Here is a 22,390-nt window from a genome sequence, read left to right as displayed (position 1 = left end):
CGGTCAACCTCCGTCTCCTCCCCCTGCTTTGTTCATCCCTACCTATCTCCTCCTCCTCCTTTGAGCTCGGCTCGGAGAGCTCGAAGGTTAGCCAGCTGCAATGCAGGCTGGGCGATGTGCCTCGTGAAGGAAATATGTCCTAGAGGCAATAATAAAGTTGTTATTTATATTTCCTTGTATCATGATAAATGTTTATTATTCATGCTAGAACAGTATTAACCGGAAACTTAGTACATGTGTGTATACATAGACAAACAGAGTGTCCCTGGCATAGACAAACAGGTTGTTCGGAGTCCCGGATGTGATCATGGACATGACGAGGAGTCTCGAAATGGTCGAGACATAAAGATTGATATATTGGAAGGCTATGTTTGGACACCGGAATGGTTTCGTATAAGTTCGGGCAATTACCGGAGTACCGGGGGTTACCGGAACCCCCTGGGGAGTCAATGGGCCTTAATGGGCCATGGTGGGAAAGAGAAGGAGGCGACCAAGTGGGGGGCGCCCTCCCCCCAGCCCAATACGAATTGGAGAGGGGGCCTGCCCCCCTTTCCTGCTCTCCTTCTCCCTCTTTCTTCTTCTCCTACTCCAACTAGGGAAGGGGGGAAACCTACTCCTACTAGGAGTAGGAATCCCCCTTGGGGCGCGCCATAGAAAGGGCCGGCCCTCCCCTCCTCCACTCCTTTATATACGGGGGAGGGGGAACCCCATAGACACACAAGTTGACAGTTGTCTTAGCCGTGTGCGGTGCCCTCCTCCATAGATTTCCACCTCGATCATATCGTTGTAGTGCTTAGGCGAAGCCCTGCGTCGGTAACTTCATCATCACCGTCACCACGCCGTCGTGCTGATGAAACTCTCCCTCAGCCTTAGCAGGATCAAGAGTACGAGGGACGTCACCGAGCTGAACGTGTGCAGATCGCGGAGGTGCCGTGCGTTCGGTACTTGATCAGTTGGATCGTGAAGACATTCGACTACATCAACCGCGTTACTCAACGCTTCCGCTTTCGGTATACAAGGGTACGTAGACACACTCTCCCCTCTCGTTGCTATGCATCTCCTAGATAGATCTTGCATGATCATAGGAATTTTTTTGAAATACTGCGTTCCCCAACAGTGGCATCCGAGCCAGGTCTATGCGTAGATGTTATATGCACGAGTAGAACATAAAGGATTTGTGGGCGTGTGTATATACATATTGCTTGCCGTCAGTAGTTGATTCAGGATTCGGCGGTATTGTTGGATGAAGCGGCTCAGACCGACATTACGCGTACGCTTACGCGAGACTGGTTCTACCGACGTGCTTCGCACACAGGTGGCTAGTGGGTGTCTGTTTCTCCAACTTTAGTTGAATCGGTTTCAATGAACAGGGTTCTTTTTTAAGAACAAAAAGCAATCACTATACTACGTTGTGGTTTTGATGCGTAGGTAAGAACGATTCTTGCTAGAAGCCCGTAGAAGCCACGTAAAACTTGCAACAACAAAGTAGAGGACGTCTAACTTGTTTTTGCAGGGCATATTATGATCTGATATGGTCAAGACGTGATTATATAAATTGTTGTATGAGATGATCATATTTTGTAACACAATTATCGGCAACTGGCAGGAGCCATATGGTTGTCGCTTTATTGTATGAAATGTGTAATTGCTTTACTTTATCACTAAGCGGTAGCGATAGTCGTAGAAGCAATTGGCGGATGACAACCATGCTTTGATGGAGATCAAGGTGTCAAGCCGGTGACGATGGTGATTATGATGGTGCTTTGGAGATAGAGATCAAAGGCACAAGATGATGATGGCCATATCATATCACTTATATTGATTGCATGTGATGTTTATCCTTTATGCATCTTATTTTGGTTAGTACGGCGGTAGCATTATAAGATGATCTCTCACTAAATTTCAAGGTATAAGTGTTCTCCCTGAGTATGCACCGTTGCTATAGTTCGTCGTGCCGAGACACCACGCGATGATCGGGTGTGATAAGCTCGATGTTCACATACAACGGGTGCAAGCCAGTTTTGCACACGTAGAATACTCGGGTTAAACTTGTCGAAGCCTAGCATATGCAGATATGGCCTCGGAACACTGAGACCCAAAGGTTGAGCATGAATCATATAGTAGATATGATCAACATAGTGATGTTCACCATTGAAAACTACTCCATCTCATGTGATGATCGGACATGGTTTAGTTGATATGGATCACGTGATCACTTAGATGATTAGAGGGATGTCTATCTAAGTGGGAGTTTTTAAGTAATATGATTAATTGAACTTTAATTTATCATGAACTTAGTCCTGATAGTTTTTGCATATCTATGTTGTAGATCAATAGCTCGCGTATAGCTCCCTTGTTTTATTTTTGATATGTTCCTAGAGAAAACTATGTTGAAAGATGTTAGTAGCAATGATGCAGACTGGCTCCATGATCTAAGGATTATCCTCATTACTGCACAAAAGAATTATGTCCTTGATGCACTGCTAGGTGACGGACTTATTGCAGGAGCAGATGCAAACGTTATGAATGTTTGGCAAAGCTCGGTATGATGACTACTTGATAGTTTAGTGCGCCATGCTTTACGGCTTAGGACTGGCACTTCAAAAACGTTTCGAACGCCGCGGAGCATATAAGATGTTCCAAGAGCTGAAATTGGTATTTCAGACTCATGCCCGAGTCAAGAGGTATGAGACCTCTACTTTGCCTACAAGATGGAGGAGAATAGCTCAGCTAGTGAGCATGTGCTCAGAATGTCTGAGTACTACAATCAGTTGAATCAAGTGGGAGTTATTCTTCCAGATAATATAGTGATTGACAGAGTTCTCTAGTCACTATCACCAAGTTACTAGAACTTCATGATGAACTATAATATGCAAGGGATAACGGAAACGATTCCCAAGCTCTTCGCGATGCTTAAATTGGTGAAGGTAGAAATCAAGAAAAAGCATCAAGTGTTGATGGTTGAAAAGACCACTAGTTTCTAGTAAAAGGACAAGGGAAAGAAAGGGAACTTCAAGAAGAATGGCAAGAAAGTTGCCACTTCCTGAAGAAGCCCAAAGCTAGACCTAAGCCAGAAACTGAGTGCTTCAACTGCAAAGGAAATGGTCACTGAAAGCGGAAGTACCCCAAATTCTTGGCAGATAAGAAGGATGGCAAAGTGAACAAAAGTATATTTGATATACATGTTATCGATGTGTACTTTACAAGTGTTCATAGTAACCCCAGGGTATTTGATACCAGTTAAGTTGCTAAGATTATTAACTCGAAACAAGAGTTACAAAATGAACACAGACTAGTTAAGCGCAAGGTGATGATGTGTGTTGGAAATGATTCCAAGGTTGATAAGATCACCATCGCACACTCCTTTTACCTTCGGGATTAGTGTTGAACCTAAAATAAATGTTATTTGGTGTTTGCATTGAGCATGAATATGATTGGATCATGTTTATTGCAATACGGTTATTCATTTAAGTCAAAGAATAATTGTTGTTCTGTTTACGTGAATAAAACCTTCTATGGTCATACACTTAATATAAATGGTGTTGGGGAACGCAGTAATTTCAGAAATTTTCCTACGCACACGCAAGATCATGGTGATGCATAGCAACGAGAGGGGAGAGTGTTGTCTACGTACCCTCATAGACCGTAAGCGAAAACATTATGACAACGCGGTTGATGTAGTCATACGTCTTGACGATCGACCGTAAGCGAAAGTATGATACCTCCGCGATCTTCACACATTCGGCTCGGTGACGTCCCACGAACTCACGATCCAGCAGAGTGTCTGATACGTCCATTTTGCATCATGCTTTTATATCGATATTTATTGCATTATGGGTTGTTATTACACATTATGTCACAATACTTATGCCTATTCTCTCTTATTTTACAAGGTTTACATAAAGAGGGAGAATGTCGGCAGCTGGGATTCAGGGCTGGAAAAGGAGCAAATATTAGAGACCTATTCTGCACAACTCCAAAAGTCCTGAAACTTCACGGAAGACGTTTTCAGAATATATAAAAAATACTGAGCGTAAGAAGTTCACCAAGGGGGCCACACCCTGCCCACGAGGGTGGGGGCGCGCCCCCTACCTCGTGGCCCCCCTGGTGGCCTTCCGATGGCCATCTTCTGCTATATGGAGTCTTTCGATGAGGAAATAATCATAAGCCATCTTTCCGGACGAGACTCCGCCGCCACGAGGCGGAACCTTGGCAGAACCAATCTAGGGCTCTGGCGGAGCTGTTTTGTCGGGGAAACTTCCCTCCGGGAGGGGGAAATCATCGCCATCGTCATCACCAACGCTCCTCTCATCGGGAGAGGGCAATCTCCATTAACATCTTCACCAGCACCATCTCCTCTCAAAACCCTAGTTCATCTCTTGTATCCAATTCTTGTCTCTAAATCCGGGATTGGTACCTGTGGGTTGCTAGTAGTGTTAATTACTCCTTGTAGTTGATGCTAGTTGGTTTATTTGGTGGAATATCATATGTTCAGATCCTTTATGCATATTAATACCGCTCTGATTATGAACATGAATATGCTTTGTGAGTAGTTACGTTTGTTCCTGAGGACATGGGAGAAGTCGTGCTATTAGTAGTCATGTGAATTTGGTATTCGTTCGATATTTTGATGAGATGTATGTTGTCTCTCCTCTAGTGGTGTTATGTGAACGTCGACTATAGGACACTTCACCATTATTTGGGCCTAGAGGAAGGCATTGGGAAGTAATAAGTAGATGATGGGTTGCTAGAGTGACAGAAGCTTAAACCCTAGTTTATGCATTGCTTCGTAAGGGGCTGATTTGGATCCATATGTTTCATGCTATGGTTAGGTTTACCTTAATACTTTTGTTGTAGTTGCGGTGCTTGCAATAGAGGTTAATCATAAGTGGGATGCTTGTCCAAGTAAGGGCAGCACCCAAGCACCGGTCCACCCACATACCAAATTATCAAGGTACCGAACGTGAATCATATGAACGTGATGAAAACTAGCTTGACGATAATTCCCATGCGTCCTCGGGAGCGCTTTACATCATATAGGAGTTTGTCCAGGCTTGTCCTTTGCTACAAAAAGGATTGGGCCACCTTGCTGCACTTTATTTACTTTTGTTACTTGTTACTCGTTACAAATTATCCTATCACAAAACTATCTGTTACCTATTATTTCAGTGTTTGCAGAGAATACCTTGCTGAAAACCGCTTATCATTTCCTTCTGCTCCTCGTTGGGTTCAACACTATTACTTATCGAAAGGACTACGATAGATACCCTATACTTGTGGGTCATCAAGACTCTTTTTCTGGCGCTGTTGCTGGGGAGTGAAGCGCCTTTGGTAGGTGGAATTTGGTAAGGAAAAAATTATATAGTGTGTTGAAATTTACTGTCACTTGTTACTATGGAAAGTAATCCTCTGTGGGGCTTGTTCGGGGTATCTTTACCCCGACCAGTAGAGCAAAGAGTTGCTCCTCAACCTACTGAACCTACTGAAAATGAAAATGTCTACTTTGAAATTCCTTCGGGAATGATAGAAAAACTGCTAGCTAATCCTTTTGCAGGAGACAGAACAGTGCATCCTGATGAGCACCTAATATATGTGGATGAAGTTTGTGGATTATTTAAGCTTGCAGGTGTACCCGGAGATGTTATTAAGAAGAAGGTCTTCCCTTTATCTTTGAAGGAAGATGCATTGACATGGTATAGGCTATGTGATGATACGGGGTCATGGAACTACAAACGATTGAAATTGGAATTTCATCAGAAGTTTTATCCTATGCATCTTGTTCATCGTGATCGCAATTATATATATAATTTCTGGCCTCGCAAAGGATAAAGCATCGCTCAAGCTTGGGGGGAGGCTTAAATCAATCTTATATTCATGCCCCAATCATGAGCTCTCAAGAGAAATGATTATTCAAAATTTATATGCTCGACTTTCTGATAACAATCGCACCATGCTCGATACTTCTTGTGCTGGCTATTTTATGACGGAGACTATTGAATTCGAATGGGATTTATTGGAAAGAACTAAATGCAACTCTGAAGATTGGGACCTCGACGAAGGTAAGGAGTCAGGTATGACACCTAAGTTTGATTGTGTTAAATATTTTATGGACATCGATATTTTCCGTAAGTTTAGAACTAAATATGGCCTTGACTCTGAGATAGTAGCTTCTTTCTGTGAATCTTTTGATACTTATGTTGATCTCCCTAAGGAGAAGTGGTTTAAATATCGTCCTCCCATAGAAGTAAAAGTAGCTGCACCTATTAAAGTTGAAGAAAAGACTATCACTTATAATGATCCTATTGTTCCTACTTCTTATGTTGAGAAACCACCTTTTCCTGTTAGGATAAAGGATCATGCTAAAGCTTCAACTGTGGTTCAGAAAAGCAATATTAGAACTTACACACCTGCTGAGCAAATTAAAGTTGAACCTAATATTGCTATTGTTAAAGATCTCTTGTCTGATAATATTGATGGGCATGTTATTCATTTCCGTGATGAGACTGCTAGAATTGCTAAACCTTGTGCTAAAGATAAACCTAGACCTTTGGTAGGCATGCCTGTTATTTCTGTTAAAATAGGAGATCATTGCTCTCATGGCTTATGTGATATGGGTTCTAGTGCTAGTGCAATTTCTTTTGACTTATACAAAGAAATTATGCATGATATTGCACCTGCTGAGATAGAAGATATCGATGTCACAATTAAACTTGCCAATAGGGATACTATTTCACCAATGGGAATTGTTAGAGATGTTGAAGTCTTGTGTGGGAAAACTAAATATCCTTCTGATTTTCTTATTCTTGGTTCCCCACAAGATAGCTTTTGTCCCATTATATTTGGTAGACCCTTCTTGAACACTGTTAATGCTAAGATAGTTTGCAAAAGGATGTTGTTACTATTGGTTTAGGTGATATGTCTTATGAATTTAATTTCTCTAAATTTTGTAGACAACACCGTGAAGAGGAATTACCTAGTAAAGATGAAATTATTGGTCTTGCTTCTATTGCCGTACCTCCTAGTGATCCTTTAGAACAATATTTGCTAGACCACGGAAATGATATGTTTATGAATGAAAGAAGGGAAATAGATGAAGTATTCTTTAAACGGGAATCCATCCTGAAACACAATTTGCTTGTTGAAATCCTAGGGGATCCTCCTCCACCCAAGGGTGATCCCGTGTTTCAGCTTAAACCGTTACCCGATACTCTTAAATATGCTTATCTTGATGAGAAAAAGATATATCATGTTATTATTAGTGCTAACCTTTCAGAGCATGAAGAAGAGAGATTATTGAAAACTCTGAAGAAGCACCGTTCTGCTATTGGATATACTCTTGATGATCTTAAGGGCATTAGTCCCACTCTGTGTCAACATAAAATAAATTTAGAGGAAGATGCCAAACCAGATCGTGATCATCAACGACGACTGAATCCTAAGATGAAGGAAGTGGTAAGAAAGGAAATACTAAAGCTTCTTGAGGCAGGTATAATTTATCCCGTTGCTGATAGTCAGTGGGTAAGTCATGTTAATTGTGTCCCTAAGAAGGGAGGTATTACTGTCGTTCCTAATGATAAAGATGAGTTGATCCCGCAAAGAATTATTACAGGTTATAGGATGGTAATTGATTTCGGCAAATTAAATAAAGTTACTAAAAAGATCATTACCCCTTACCTTTTATCGATCAAATGCTAGAAAGATTATCCAAACATACACATTTTTGCTTTCTAGATGGTTATTCTGGTTTCTCTCAAATACCTGTGTCAGCCAATGATCAATCAAAGACTACTTTTACTTGCCCTTTTGGTACTTTTGCTTATAGACGTATGCCTTTTGGTTTATGTAATGCACCTACTACCGTTCAAAGATGCATGATGGCTATATTCTCTGACTTTTGTGAAAAGATTTGTGAGGTTTTCATGGACGATTTCTCCGTCTATGGATCCTATTTTGATGATTGCTTAAGCAACCTTGATCGAGTTTTGCAGAGATGTGAAGAAACTAACCTTGTCTTGAATTGGGAGAGGTGCCAATTCATGGTTAATGAAGGTATTGTCTTGGGGCATAAAGTTTCTGAAAGAGGTATTGAAGTTGATAAAGCTAAAGTTGATGCTATTGAAAAGATGCCATGTCCCAAGGACATCAAAGGTATAAGAAGTTTCCTTGGTCATGCCGGTTTTTATAGGAGGTTCATTAAGGACTTCTCAAAAATTTCCCGGCCTCAAACTAATTTATTACGAAAAGATATACCATTTGTTTTTTATGATGATTGCGTAGAAGCATTTGAAATACTTAAGAAAGCATTGATCTCTGCACCGATTGTTCAGCCACCTGATTGGAATTTACCCTTTGAAATTATGTGTGATGCTAGTGATTATGCTGTAGGTGCTGTTCTAGAGCAAAGAGTTGATAAGAAATTAAATGTTATTCAATATGCTAGTAAAACTCTAAACAATGCTCAGAGAAATTATGCTACTACTGAAAAGGAATTCCTAGCAGTTGTATTTGCTTGTGATAACTTTAGACCTTATATTGTTGATTCTAAAGTAACTATTCACACTGATCATGCTGCTATTAAATATCTTATGGAAAAGAAAGATGCTAAACCTAGACTTATTAGATGGGTTCTCTCGCTACAAGAATTTGATTTGCATATCATTGATAGAAAGGGAGCTGAGAACCTCGTTGCAGACAACTTGTCTAGGTTAGAAAATGTTCTTGATAACCCACTACCTATTGATGATAGCATTCCTGATGAACAATTAAATGTCATAAATGCTTCTCATACTGCTCCATGGTATGCTGATTATGCTAATTACATTGTTGCTAAATTTATACCACCTAGTTTCACATACCAGCAAAAGAAAAAGTTCTTCTATGATTTGAGACATTACTTTTGGGATGACCCACACCTTTATAAAGAAGGAGTAGATGGTATTATTAGACGTTGTGTACCTGAGCATGAATAGGAACAGATCCTACGCAAGTGTCACTCCGAGGCTTATGGAGGACACCACGTTGGAGATAGAATTGCACATAAGGTATTACAATTTCGTCTTTATTGGCCTACTCTCTTTAAGGATGCCCGTAAGTTTGTCTTCTCTTGTGATGAATTTCGAAGAATTGGTAATATTAGTAGACGTCAAGAAATGCCTATGAATTATTCACTTGTTACTGAACCATTTGATGTTTGGGGCTTTGATTATATGGGACCTTTTCCTTCCTCTAATGGATATACACATATTTTAGTTGTTGTTGATTACGCTACTAAGTGGGTAGAAGCTATTCCAACTAGTAGTGCTGATCATAACACCTCTATTAAGATGCTTAAAGAAGTTATTTTTCCAAGGTTTGGAGTCCCTAGATATTTAATGACTGATGGTGGTTCACATTTTATACATGGTGCTTTCCGTAAAATGCTTGCTAAATATGATTTTAATCATAGAATTGCATCTCCTTATCACCCGCAGTCTAGTGGTCAAGTAGAATTGAGTAATAGAGAACTCAATTATTTTTGCAAAAGACTGTTAATAGATCTAGAAAGAATTGGTCCAAGAAACTTGATGATGCATTATGGGCCTATAGAACTGCATATAAAAATCCTATGGGTATGTCTCCGTATAAAATGGTTTATGGAAAAGCATGTCACTTACCTCTCGAACTAGAACATAAGGCTTATTGGGCTATTAAAGAACTCAATTATGATTCCAAACTTGCCGGTGAGAAGAGGCTATTTGACATTAGCTCATTGGATGAATGGAGAACCCAAGCCTATGAGAATGCCAAATTATTTAAATAAAAAGTTAAAAGATGGCATGACAAAAGGATACAAAAGCGTGAGTTTAATATAGGTGATTATGTATTGCTATAAAGCTCTCATTTAAGATTTTTTGCAGGAAAACTTCTCTCTAAATGGGAAGATCCTTACGTTATCGAGGAGGTCTATCGTTCCGGTGCCATAAAAATCAACAACTTCGAAGGCACAAATACGAAGGTGGTGAACGGTCAAAGAATTAAACATTATATCTCAGGTAATCCTATAAATGTTGAAACCAATGTTATTGAAACTGTAACCCCGGAGGAATACATAAGGGACACTTTCTAGAACGTTTCAGACTCCGAAAAGGAATAGGTATGTGGTACGGTAAGTAAAACGACTCCAAAACTGTTCTAATGGCAATTTTCTTCCGTTTTCGAATATTTAGAAAAATAGAAAAATAAGAAGCAGTCCGGGAAGGACACGAGGCCTCCACGAGGGTGGAGGGTGCGCCCCACCCCCCTGGACGCGCCCCCTACCTCGTGGGCACCTCGTGTGCTCTCCGGACTATGTTTTCATACACGGCGCGTATTTTGGTCGGTAAAAATTCATTATATATTATCCCGAAGGTTTTAACCCCCGTATCACGCAAATATCTCTTGTCTTTGTTTTGAGCTATTTTTTGTCAGGGTTATCAAGACCTGGCATTATGTCGTCTCCCTCCTCCTCCAACCATGAGGGCAACGATGCTTGGCTAATGAAGATAGAGCTGAAGAAAGAAGAACCCATGGAGATCAACAAGGATGAAGGGATCAAGAAGACCACGGAGGACCAAGTTCCGGCGACAGAAGACATCCTTCGACTTGATCAAAACCTTCTTACCCCAACTGAGATCGAAGCTTTCAAGATGATCGAGTTAGCTTGTATACAAAATAAGTATCTCACACGTGAAAATATTTTGTTGAAGGAGCATATCATCGCACTCAAAGGCATTATCCGAAAGTTAGAAGACCTCCTACGCTCGATGTGCGACTATCCATCACCAACAACTCCACCTTCTTCACCAACAAATGAGACATAATCACATGGGTATGGGCACTCCCCTTGGCAACTGCAAAACTTGGGGGAGTGCCCCGGTATTGTATCACCATCACTTTTATCCTTACTGCTTTTCTTAGTTCGATCCTTTTGATAATATCTCGATCTAGTAGAATAAAAGTTTTAGTATGATCTAGTTGTGAGTTTTGCTTTATGATCCTTCTATGTAATAGAGTCCGTGAGCTATATATAATAAATATTAGTGTTGAGTCAAGGGCTTGATGATTTTGCCATGATCTTAAGTGAATAAAAGAAAAGAGAAAGAAATAAAAAGAAACAAAGAGATCATATGGATCTTCTGGAGAGTAATGAGCTCACATCGAAAGAGTATGATAAATAAAAGTTGTTGAGAGTTGACAAACATAGTTTTGGTCATCGTTGCAATTAATAGGAAGTAATAAAGAAAGAGAGGTCTTCACATATAAATATACTATCTTGGACATCTTTTATTATTGTGAGCACTCATTAAATATGACATGCTAAAAGAGTTGACGTTGGACAAGGAAGACAACGTAATGGGTTATGTTTTCTTACATCTGAGATAGATTATATGTTCTTGGATCATCCAACATGATTGAGCTTGCCTTTCCCCCTCATGCTAGCCAAATCGTTTGCACCAAGTAGAGATACTACTTGTGCTTCCAAACACCCTTAAACCAGTTTTGCCATGAGAGTCCACCATATCTACCTATGGATTGAGTAAGATCCTTCAAGTAAGTTGTCATCGGTGCAAGCAATAAAAATTGCTCTCTAAATATGTATGATTGATTGGTGTGGAGGAAATGAGCTTTATACGATCGTGTGATGTGGAAGAAATAAAAGCAACAGACTGCATAATAAAGGTCCATATCACAAGTGGCAATATAAAGTGACGTTCTTTCGCATTAAGATTTTGTGCATCCAACCATAAAAGCGCATGACAACCTCTGCTTCCCTCTGCGAAGGGCCTATCTTTTACATTTATCTCCTACCTTACATAAGAGTCATGGTGATCTTCGTCCTTCCTTTTTACATTTTATCTTTTGGCAAGCACAACATGTTGGAAAGATCCTGGTATATATGGCTAATTGGATGTAAGTTTTCATGAACTATTATTGTTGACATTACCCTTGAGGTAAAATGTTGGGAGACAAAACTATAAGCCCTTATCTTTCTCTGTGTCCGATTGAAACTCCATACCCATAAGTATTGCGTGAGTGTTAGGAATTGTAAAAGACTAAATGATAGTTGAGTATGTGGACTTGCTGAAAAGCTCTTATATTGACTCTTTCCTATATTATGATAAATTGTAATTGCTCCAATGACTAAGATTATAGTTTGTTAGTTTTCAATGAAGTTTATGATTCATACTTGAAATTGTGATTGAATTATTACTCTAGCATAAGAGATCATATGACAAGAATTATATAAGTTGTTGTTCTAAGAATGATCATGATGCCCTCATGTTCGTATTTTATTTTTATTGACACCTCTATCTCTAAACATGTGGACATATTTTTCGACTTTAGCTTTCGCTTGAGGACAAGCAAGGTCTAAGCTTGAGGACAAGCGAGGTCTAAGCTTGGGGGAGTTGATATGTCCATTTTGCATCTTGCTTTTATATCAATATTTATTGCATTATGGGCTGTTATTACACATTATGTCACAATACTTATGCCTATTCTCTCTTATTTTACAAGGTTTACATAAAGAGGGAGAATGCCGGAAGCTGGGATTCAGGGCTGGAAAAGGAGCAAATATTAGAGACCTATTATGGACAGCTCCAAAAGTCCTGAAACTTCACGGAAGACGTTTTCATAATATATAAAAAATACTGAGCGCAAGAAGTTCACCAAGGGGGCCACACCCTACCCACGAGGGTGGGGGCGCGCCCCCTACCTCGTGGGCCCCCTACTGGCCCTCCGATGGCCATCTTCTGCTATATGGAGTCTTTTGATGAGGAAATAATCATAAGCCATCTTTCCGGACGAGACTCCGCCGCCACGAGGCGGAACCTTGGCGGAACCAATCTAGGGCTCTCGCGGAGCTGTTCTGCCGGGGAAACTTCCCTTCGGGAGGGGGAAATCATCGCCATCGTCATCACCAACACTCCTCTCATCGGGAGAGGGCAATCTCCATTAACATCTTCACCAGCACCATCTCCTCTCAAAACCCTAGTTCATCTCTTGTATCTAATTCTTGTCTTTAAGTCCGGGATTGGTACTTGTGGCTTGCTAGTAGTGTTAATTACTCCTTGTAGTTGATGCTAGTTGGTTTATTTGGTGGAAGACCATATGTTTAGATCCTTTGTGCATATTAATACCCCTCTGATTATGAACATGAATATGCTTTGTGAGTAGTTACGTTTGTTCCTAAGGACATGGGAGAAGTCTTGCTATTAGTAGTCATGTGAATTTGGTATTCGTTCGATATTTTGATGAGATGTATGTTGTCTCTCCTCTAGTGGTGTTATGTGAACGTCGACTAGATGACACTTCACCGTTATTTGGGCCTAGAGGAAGGCATTGGGAAGTAATAAGTAAATGATAGGTTGCTAGAGTGACAGAAGCTTAAACCCTAGTTTATGCGTTGCTTCGTAAGGGGCTGATTTGAATCCATATGTTTCATGCTATGGTTAGGTTTACCTTAATACTTTTGTTGTAGTTGCGGGTGCTTGCAATAGAGGTTAATCATAAGTGGGATGCTTGTACAAGTAAGGGTAGAACCCAATCACCGGTCCTCCCACATACCAAATTATCAAGGTACCGAATGCGAATCATATGAACGTGATGAAAACTAGCTTGACGATAATTCCCATGTGTTCTCCGGAGCGCTTTACATCATATAAGAGTTTGTCCAGGCTTCTCCTTTGCTACAAAAAGGATTGGGCCACCTTGCTGCACTTTATTTACTTTTGTTACTTGTTACTCGTTACAAATTATCCTATCACAAAACTATCTGTTACCTATTATTTCAGTGCTTGAAGAGAATACCTTGCTGAAAACCGCTTATCATTTCCTTCTGCTCCACGTTGGGTTCGACACTCTTACTTATTGAAAGTACTACAATAGATCCCTATACTTGTGGGTCATCAAGACTCTTTTCTGGCGCCGTTGTCGGGGAGTGAAGCGCCTTTGGTAGGTGGTTTGTGGTAAGGAAAAATTTATATAGTGTGCTGAAATTTACTGTCACTCATTAATATGGAAAGTAATCCTCTGTGGGGCTTGTTCGGGGTATCTTCACCCCGACCAGTAGAGCAAAGAGTTGCTCCTCAACCTACTAAACCTACTGAAAATGAAAATGTCTGCTTTGAAATTCCTTCGGGTATGATAGAAAAACTGCTAGCTAATCCTTTTGCAGGAGACGGAACAGTGCATCCTGATGAGCACCTAATATATGTGGATGAAGTTTGTGGATTATTTAAGCTTGCAGGTGTACCTAGAGATGTTATTAATAGGAAGGTCTTCCCTTTATATTTGAAGGAAGATGCATTGACATGGTATAGGCTATGTGATGATACGGGGTCATGGAACTATAAACAATTGAAATTGGAATTTCATCAGAAGTTTTATCCTATGCATTTTGTTCGTCGTGATCACAATTATATATATAATTTCTGGCCTCGCGAAGGAGAAAGCATCTCTCAAGCTTGGGGGAGGCTTAGATCAATGTTATATTCATGCCCCAATCATGAGCTCTCAAGAGAAATGATTATTCATAATTTATATGCTCGGCTTTCTGATAACAATCGCACCATGCTCGATACTTCTTGTGCTGGCTATTTTATGACGAAGACTATTGAATTCAAATGGGATTTATTGGAAAGAATTAAACGCAACTCTGAAGATTGGGACCTAGATGAAGGTAAGGAGTCAGGTATGACACCTAAGTTTGATTGAGTTAAATCTTTTATGGATACCGATGTTTTCCGTAAATTTAGCACTAAATATGGACTTGACTCTGAGATAGTAGCTTCTTTCTATGAATCTTTTGCTACTCATGTTGATCTCCCTAGGGAGAAGTGATTTAAATACCATCCTCCCATAGAAGTAAAAGTAGCTGCACCTATTAAAGTTGAAGAAAAGACTATCACTTATAATGATCCAATTGTTCCTACTTCTTATGTTGAGAAACCACCTTTCCCCGTTAGGATAAAGGATCATGCTAAAGCTTCAACTGTGGTTCGTAAAAGCAATATTAGAACTTATACACCTGCTGAGAAAATTAAAGTTGAACCTAATATTGCTATTGTTAAAGATCTCTTGTCTGATAATATTGATGGGCATGTTATTCATTTCCGTGATGAGACTGCTAGAATTGCTAAACCTTGTGCTAAAAATAAACCTAGATCTTTGGTAGGCATGCCTGTTATTTCTGTTAAAATAGGAGATAATTGCTATCATGGCTTATGTGATATGGGTGCTAGTGCTAGTGCAATACCTTTTGACTTATACAAAGAAATTATGCATGATATTGCACCTGCTGCGATAGAATATATTGATGTCACAATTAAACTTGCCAATAGGGATACTATTTCACCAATGGGAATTGTTAGAGATGTTGAAGTCTTGTGTGGGAAAACTAAATATCCTGCTGATTTTCTTGTTCTTGGTTCCCCACAAGATAGCTTTTGTCCCATTATATTTGGTAGACCCTTCTTGAACACTGTTAATGCTAAGATAGATTGCAAAAAGGATGTTGTTACTATTGGTTTAGGTGATATGTCTCATGAATTTAATTTCTCTAAATTTCATAGACAACACCGTGAAGAGGAATTACCTAGTAAAGATGAAATTATTGGTCTTGCTTCTATTGTCGTACCTCCTAGTGATCCTTTAGAACAATATTTGCTAGACCACGAAAATGATATGTTTATGAATGAAAGAAGGGAAATAGATGAAGTATTCTTTAAACAGGAACCCATCCTGAAACACAATTTGCATGTTGAAATCCTAGGGGATCCTCCTCCACCCAAGGGTGATCCCGTGTTTGAGCTTAAACTGTTACCTGATACTCTTAAATATGCTTATCTTCATGAGAAAAAGATATATCCTATTATTATTAGTGCTAACCTTTCAGAGCATGAAGAAGAGAAATTATTGAAAACTCTGAAGAAGCACTGTGCTGCTATTGGATATACTCTTGATGATCTTAAGGGCATTAGTCCCACTCTGTGTCAACACAAAATAAATTTAGAGGAAGATGCCAAACCAGATCGTGATCATCAACGACGGCTGAATCCTAAGATGAAGGAAGTGGTAAGAAATGAAATACTAAAGCTTCTTGAGACTGGTATAATTTATGTCGTTGCTGATAGTCAGTGGGTAAGTCCTGTCCATTGTGTCCCTAAGAAGGGAAGTATTACTATCGTTCCTAATGATAAAGATGAGTAGATCCCACAAATAATTATTACAGGTTATAGGATGGTAATTGATTTCGGCAAATTAAAGAAAGCTACTAAAAAAGATCATTACCCCTTACCTTTTATTGATCAAATGCTAGAAAGATTATCCAAACATACACATTTTTGCTTTCTAGATGGTTATTCTGGTTTCTCTCAAATACCTATGTCAGCCAATGATCAATCAAAGACTACTTTTACTTGCCCTTTTGGTACTTTTGCTTATAGACGTATGCCTTTTGGTTTATGTAATGCACCTGCTACCTTTCAAAGATGCATGATGGCTATATTCTCTGACTTTTGTGAAAAGATTTGTGAGGTTTTCATGGACAATTTCTCCGTCTATGGATCCTCTTTTGATGATTGCTTAAGCAACCTTGATCGAGTTTTGTAGAGATGTGAAGAAACTAACATTGTCTTGAATTGGGAGAAGTGCCACTTCATGGTTAATGAAGGTATTGTCTTGGGGCATAAAGTTTCTGAAAGAGGTATTGAAGTTGATAAAGCTAAAGTTGATGCTATTGAAAAGATGCCATGTCCCAAGGACATCGAAGGTATAAGAAGTTTCCATGGTCATGCCAGTTTTTATAGGAGGTTCATTAAGGACTTCTCAAAAATTTCTTGGCCTCTAACTAATTTATTACGAAAAGATATACCATTTGTTTTTGATGATGATTGCGTAGAAGCATTTGAAATACTTAAGAAAGCATTGATCTCTTCACCGATTGTTCAGCCACCTGATTAGAATTTACCCTTTGAAATTATGTGTGATGCTAGTGATTATGCTGTAGGTGTTGTTCTAGAGCAAAGAGTTGATAAGAAATTAAATGTTATTCAATATGCTATTAAAACTCTAGACAATGCTCAGAGAAATTATGCTACTGCTGAAAAGGTATTCCTAGCAGTTGTATTTGCTTGTGCTAAGTTTAGACCTTATATTGTTGATTCTAAAGTAACTATTCACATTGATCATGCTGCTATTAAATGTCTTATGGAAAAGAAAGATGCTAAACCTAGACTTATTAGATGGGTTCTCTTGCTAGAAGAATTTGATTTGCATATCATTGATAGAAAGGGAGCTGAGAACCCCATTGCAGACAACTTGTCTAGGTTAGAAAATGTTCTTGATGACCCACTACCTATTGATGATAGCTTTCCTGATGAAAAATTAAATGTCATAAATGCTTCTCATACTGCTCCATGGTATGCTGATTATGCTAATTACATTGTTGCTAAATTTATACCACCTAGTTTCACATACCAGCAAAAGAAAAAGTTCTTCTATGATTTGAGACATTACTTTTGGGATGACCCACACCTTTATAAAGAAGGAGTAGATGGTATTATTAGACGTTGTGTACCTGAGCATGAATAGGAACAGATCCTACGCAAGTGTCACTCCGAGGCTTATGGAGGACACCACGCTGGAGATAGAACTGCACATAAGGTATTACAATCTGGTTTTTATTGGCCTACTCTCTTCAAGGATGCCCGTAAGTTTGTCTTGTCTTGTGATGAATGTCAAAGAATTGGAGTCAAGAAATGCCTATGAATTATTCACTTGTTATTGAACCATTTGATGTTTGGGGCTTTGATTATATGGGACCTTTTCCTTCCTCTAATGGATATACACATATTTTAGTTGCTGTTTATTACGTTACTAAGTGGGTAGAAGCTATTCCAACTAGTAGTGCTGATCATAACACCTCTATTAAGATGCTTAATGAAGTTATTTTTCCAAGGTTTGGAGTCCCTAGATATTTAATGACTATTGGTGGTTCACATTTTATTCATGGTGCTTTCCATAAAATGCTTGCTAAATATGATGTTAATCATAGAATTGCATCTCCTTATCACCCGCAGTCTAGTGGTCAAGTATAATTGAGTAATAGAGAACTCAAATTAATTTTGCAAAAGACTATTAATAGATCTAGAAAGAATTGGTCCAGGAAAATGGATGATGCATTATGGGTCTATAGAACCGCATATAAAAATCCTATGGGTATGTCTCCGTATAAAATGGTTTATGGAAAAGGCATGTCACTTACCTCTCGAACTAGAACATAAGGTTTATTGGGCTATTAAAGAACTCAATTATGATTTCAAACTTGCTGGTGAGAAGAGGCTATTTGACATTATCTCACTTGATGAATGGAGAACCCAAGCCTATGAGAATGCCAAATTATTTAAAGAAAAAGTTAAAAGATGGCATGACAAAAGGATACAAAAGCGTGAGTTTAATATAGGTGATTATGTATTTCTATACAACTCTCGTTTAAGATTTTTTGCAGGAAAACTTCTCTCTAAATGGGAAGGTCCTTACGTTATCGAGGAGGTCTATCGTTTCGGTGCCATAAAAATCAACAACTTCCAAGGCACAAATCCGAAGGTGGTGAACGGTCAAAGAATTAAACATTATATCTCAGGTAATCCTATAAATGTTGAAACCAATGTTATTCAAACCGTAACCCCGGAGGAATACATAAGGGACACTTTCCGGAACGTTTCAGACTCCTAAAGGAATAGGTATGTGGTACGGTAAGTACACCGACTCCAAAACAGTTCTAATGGAAATTTTCTTCTGTTTTGGAATATTTAGAAAAATAGAAAAATAAGAAGCAGTCCGGGAAGGACACGAGGCCTCCACGAGGGTGGAGGGCACGCCCCCCTACCTCGTGGGCACCTCGTGTGCTCTCCGGACTCCGTTTTCATACACGACACGTATTTTGGTCGGTAAAAATTCGTTATATGTTCTCCCGAAGGTTTTAACCCCCGTATCACGCAAATATCTCTTGTCTTTGTTTCGAGCTGATTTCTGTCAGGGTTATCAAGGCCAGGCATTATGTCGTCTCCCTCCTCCTCCAACCATGAGGGCAACGATGCTTGGCTAATGAAGATAGAGCTGAAGAGAGAAGAACCCATGGAGATCAACAAGGATGAAGGGATCAAGAAGACCACGGAGGACCAAGTTCTGGCGACAGAAGACATCCTTCAACTTGACCAAAACCTTCTTACCCCAACTGAGATCGAAGCTTTCAAGATGATCGAGTTAGCTCGTATACAAAATAAGTATCTCACACGTGAATTTTTTTTGTTGAAGGAGCATATCATCGCACTCAAAGGCATTATCCGCAAGTTAGAAGACCTCCTACGCTCGATGTGCGACTATCCATCACCAACAACTCCACCTTCTTCACCAACAAAGGAGACATAATCACGTGGGTATGGGCACTCCCCTTGTCAACTGCCAAGCTTGGGGGAGTGCCCCGGTATCGTATCACCATCACTTTTATCCTTGCCGATTTTCTTAGTTCGATCCTTTTGATAATATCTCGATCTAGTAGAATAAAAGTTTTAGTATGATCTAGTTGTGAGTTTTGCTATATGATCCTTCAATGTAATCGAGTCTGTGAGCTATATATTATAAAGACTAGTGTTGAGTCAAGGGCATGATTATTTTGCCATGATCTTAAGTGAATAAAAGAAAAGAGACAGAAATAAAAAGAAACAAAGATATCATATGGATCTTCTGGAGAGTAATGAGCTCACATAGAAAGAGTATGATGAATAAAAGTTGTTGAGAGTTGACAAACATAGTTTTGGTCATCGTTGCAATAAATAGGAAGTAATAAAGAAAGAGAGGTCTTCACATATAAATATACTATCTTGGACATCTTTTATGATTGTGAGCACTCATTAAAATATGACATGCTAAAAGAGTTGACGTTGGACAAGGAAGACAATGTAATGGGTTATGTTTTCTTACATCTGAGATAAATTATATTGTCTTGGATCATCCAACATGATTGAGCTTGCCTTTCCCCCTCATGCTAGCCAAAACCTTTGCACCAAGTAGAGATACTACTTGTGCTTCCAAACACCCTTAAACCAGTTTTGCCATGAGAGTCCACCATATCTACCTATGGATTGAGTAAGATCCTTCAAGTAAGTTGTCATCGGTGCAAGCAATAAAAATTGCTCTCTAAATATGTATGATTGATTGGTGTGGAGGAAATAAGCTTTATATGATCGTGTGATATGGATGAAATAAAAGCGACAGGCTGCATAATAAAGGTCCATATCACAAGTGGCAATATAAAGTGACACTCTTTCGCATTAAGATTTTGTGCATCCAACCATAAAAGCGCATGACAACCTCTGCTTCCCTCTACGAAGGGCCTATCATTTACCTTTATCTCCCACCTTACATAAGAGTCATGGTGATCTTCACCCTTCCTTTTTACATTTTATCTTTTGGCAAGCACAACATGTTGGAAAGATCCTGGTATATATGGCTAATTGGATGTAAGTTTTCATGAACTATTATTGTTGACATTACCCTTGAGGTAAAACGTTGGGAGGCAAAACTATAAGCCCCTATGTTTCTCTGTGTCCGATTGAAACTCCATACACATAAGTATTGCGTGAGTGTTAGCAACTGTGAAAGACTAAATGATAGTTGAGTATGTGGACTTGCTGAAAAGCTCTTATATTGACTCTTTCATATATTGTGATAAATTGCAATTGCTCCAATGACTGAGATTATAGTTTGTTAGTTTCCGATGAAGTTTATGATTCATACTTGAAATTGTGATTGAATTATTACTCTAGCATAAGAGATCATATGACAAGAATTATATAAGTTGTTGTTCTAATAATGATCATGATGCCCTCATGTCCGTATTTTATTTTTATGGACACCTCTATCTCTAAACATGTGGACATATTTTTCGATTTCAGCTTTCGCTTGAGGACAAGCGAGGTCTAAGCTTGAGGACAAGCGAGGTCTAAGCTTGGGAGAGTTGATACGTCCATTTTGCATCATGCTTTTATATCGATATTTATCGCATTATGGGCTGTTATTACACATTATGTCACAATACTTATGCCTGTTCTCTCTTATTTTACAAGGTTTACATAAAGAGGGAGAATGCCGGCAGTTGGGATTCAGGGCTGGAAAAGGAGCAAATATTAGAGACCTATTCTGCACAGCTCCAAAAGTCCTGAAACTTCATGCAAGACGTTTTCAGAATATATAAAAAGTACTGAGCGCAATAATTTCACCAAGGGGGCCACACCATGCCCACGAGGGTGGGGGGCGCGCTCCCTACCCGTGCCCCCCTGGTGGCCCTCCGATGGCCATCTTCTGCTATATGGAGTCTTTTGATGAGGAAATAATCATAAGCCATCTTTCCGGATGAGACTCTGCCGCCACGAGGTAGAACATTGGCGGAACCAATCTAGGACTCTGACGGAGCTGTTCTGCAGGGGAAACTTCCCTTCGGGAGGGGGAAATCATTGCCATCGTCATAACCAACGCTCCTCTCATCGGGAGAGGGAAATCTCCATTAACATATTCACCAGCACCATCTCCTCTCAAAACCCTAGTTCATCTCTTGTATCCAATTCTTGTCTCTAAGTCCGGGATTGGTACCTGTGGGTTGCTAGTAGTGTTAATTACTCCTTGTAGTTGATGCTAGTTGGTTTATTTGGTGGAAGATCATATGTTCAGATCCTTTATGCATATTAATATCCCTCTGATTGTGAACATGAATATACTTTGTGAGTAGTTACGTTTGTTCCTGAGGACATGGGAGAAGTCTTGCTATTAGTAGTTATGTGAATTTGGTATTCGTTCGATATTTTGATGAGATGTATGTTGTCTCTCCTCTAGTGGTGTTATGTGAACATCGACTACATGACACTTCACCGTTATTTGGGCCTAAAGGAAGGCATTGGGAAGTAATAAGTAGATGATGGGTTGCTAGAGTGACAGAAGTTTAAACCCTAGTTTTTGTGTTGCTTCGTAAGGGGCTGATTTGGATCCATATGTTTCATGTTATGGTTAGGTTTACCTTAATACTTTTGTTGTAGTTGCGGGTGCTTGCAATAGAGGTTAATCATAAGTGGGATGCTTGTCCAAGTAAGGGCAGCACCCAAGCACCTCCACCCACATACCAAATTATCAAGGTACTGAACGCGAATCATATGAACGTGATGAAAACTAGCTTGACGATAATTCCCATGTGTCCTCGGGAGCGCTCTACATCATATAAGAGTTTGTCCAGGCTTGTCCTTTGCTACAAAAAGGATTGGGCCACCTTGCTGCACTTTATTTACTTTTGTTACTTGTTACTCGTTACAAATTATCCTAT

Source organism: Triticum dicoccoides, chromosome 6A, assembly GCF_002162155.2.
Source record: "Triticum dicoccoides isolate Atlit2015 ecotype Zavitan chromosome 6A, WEW_v2.0, whole genome shotgun sequence".
NCBI lineage: Eukaryota > Viridiplantae > Streptophyta > Magnoliopsida > Poales > Poaceae > Triticum > Triticum dicoccoides.
This window is presented reverse-complemented; position numbering follows the sequence as displayed.